At 48.4% G+C, this 2629-nt stretch overlaps 1 non-coding gene across 1 annotated transcript; it reads right to left on the bottom strand.

Moving 5' to 3' along the window:
• Positions 1-677: 677 nt before the first annotated feature.
• On the bottom strand, positions 678-749 carry trnah-gug (transfer RNA histidin (anticodon GUG)). The gene has a single exon. It is a non-coding gene; the product is annotated as a tRNA-His (tRNA).
• Between the last annotated feature and the right edge of the window lie 1880 nt (positions 750-2629).

The following is a 2629-nucleotide window of genomic DNA, read 5'->3' on the forward strand; positions in this document are numbered from 1 at the left end:
ACTTAGTCGCTCTTAAAGTTACAGTCCACAGTAAACGAAACCTGTGGGTTCGTGACACCTTGAACAGCACTTTGTAAATCACATGCAGGCTGAGTCCAGTCCAATGGAGCGGGGTTTTGTCGGCAAATCAGAATATTTCACATCACTGACGGTGAGGAACTGAATGGGTGTTAATTCGGAACACAAAAAAAAAGGCGTTACCAGTCAGTGTTAACTCATCACCCACGTAACATTTACCAAATGGGATTAGGAAGAAGCGAGTCCTGAATCAGCACGGCATCGCACTGTCCCTTTCAACAAAATGAATCAGCGACAGGCGACTCATAGGCACAACGGCTGCGGTGAAAGGCACCTCCCTTCCTGCAGTGCCTGGATCACAGAGCCGAGATTCTCTGCTGTGGCTGAGGTAATGGGGTCTTCTTACCTATTGCATTCCGCGATCTCGGGGATCATCAGAGCCCGTTTACACTGAGAGTTTGCTGATCTATCGCGAACGCTCAGTGCCAAATGCACCGAGTGGTTCCGTGTGTATTAGTTCGAGTAACAATTTGTCCAGGGGAAAGCTCCTGGTGACAGAAATGTCTCGGTTTCCCGGGGAATCGGCAGACAGAAAATCATCAAAAGACGAGCCTTTATAATGCAGGGGCTGCTGAAAGCTCAATGTGTAAGGCACGGGCTGCCGTGACTCGGATTCGAACCGAGGTTACTGCGGCCACAACGCAGAGTACTAACCACTATACGATCACGGCCACACCCGAGCTGTGCGGTTTCGGCTGTCAAATCCCCTGATACCAGTGCAACTCAATCAATGACTGCTACTGCCTTTGCGGCGCTTCCGCGGAGACAGAAACATAAAGTACTGGAAATAATCAGGAGGTCACCCGTAGCCACGGCTGGAGAAATAGAGTCTACGTTTCATGTATGAGATGCATGCGCAGAACTGAAAAGTTGACAGAAGAAATTGATGAAGGTGTAGTGAGATGTCTCTGACAGGGAAGAATCGGGATGACCATTGCGGAAAAATAACAAGCAGCTGGACGAACTCAGCGGCCTTGTACAGACAATGGATGGACATTTCCTGTATCAGGTCTGTGGCCATTGAAATTATCTGTAAACAGTGTTCAAAGCTTATTGAGTGAATGGGAGCAGTTAGTGGGAAGGACAAAGGCTAAAGAGCGAAGATAAAAACAAATGGTGGCGGGGCAGAGAACAGGGAAGGCTGAACAGTTGTAAATAAAGGCATATTAAATTATAAGGGTCACAGAGAGTGGGGACTGGGTGTTATCCGATTGGAAAATCGAATACTAGAGGGCACACGTAAATAAACGGTAGAACTGAGTGCTGAATAAGACCCTGACGGGCATTTCACACAGCGGTTGGTAACGGTAACGAACAGCTTCCACAGGATGAGGCTGGTAAATTCTGGGTCATCACTTATCCAACAACCAGTCAAGTGTACTGCTGGCAACTACAAAAAACGTGCCCCAAAAAGGGAACTAAGCATCTTCCTAGTTACCTACCAAACTGCCTCCTGGTGTTTACTTCCGAATCTACTTACCGCCCCGGATTAAAAAAAAACGAAAACCAGACGCCCTGTCTCTGCAGTTCAAGCACTTAACGGTGATGAGAATCCTTCATCTATAATTCCCAGTTCAAGAGTGTGGGCGCCATCCGATGCAAAATACATGCTCAGAGCCCAAGAGCAAAATGGGGCAGATTCGGTTCCCTCCACGTTGTATCTTTGTTTCCGAACTTGTTCGTTCGGTGATATTCAATTAGGGACACGCTTCGAAACTGACTGGGCATCCAGGGGTGGCTCGCACCGTAGAGATGGTCAGGAGACGTTAGCGGTGGCCAGTCATTAGATAGCTGTCCGGGAATATGTCTTAGCGTGTGACGTCTGCGCACAAAATATAGCACCCCGAGCACACCCTCAACGTCTGCTTCAACCCCTCCAGTTTCCTACTCATCTTTATTCCCACAGTTCTATGGATAATTTTCACTGGTGCTCTGGTATCTCGAGGTAATGCAGTAATGATGATGGTCGTAGACCGATACTCCAAGGCCCGCCGCTTTGTACTACTTCAAAAAACACCATCAGCTTTAGAGACCGCCAAGCTCGCCTAACAGCACATATTCAGGATTCGCAGATTCCCCCAGGACGTTGACTCCAATTGAACCCACCCGTTTTCTCGTAGGTTTTCGAACGTTTTTTTTTCTGAGTCCATTGGGGCTCATGACAGTCTGTCGTCTGGGTTACATCCGCAAACCAACACGCAAACGGAGAGGATGAAACAGGACCTACAGAGAACACTCATATGGCTGGGCTCGGGGTACATTACCACCTGAAGTGACAACCTGATCTGGGCGGAACATGCGCAGAACACACGTCAGCATTTGTTTATTCGGATCTCTCCTTACAAATGCCACTTTGTGTAACATCCTCCGCTGTTCCCGGAACAACAAGTGGAAGTGGGGGTTCTATCAGCGGACGAACTAACATAGAATATCCGGCGGTAAGGTGTTAACCCGGGAGAGGCGTTGTTGTTCACTTCGCCTCAACAATAAGACCAAGCCAATTGCCGGAACAGAGAGGGACCAGCAAGTCTTTCCGTGCAGCCATGTGATG

The sequence above is a fragment of the Mobula hypostoma genome, chromosome 3 (assembly GCF_963921235.1).
Source record: "Mobula hypostoma chromosome 3, sMobHyp1.1, whole genome shotgun sequence".
NCBI classification, from domain to species: domain Eukaryota; kingdom Metazoa; phylum Chordata; class Chondrichthyes; order Myliobatiformes; family Myliobatidae; genus Mobula; species Mobula hypostoma.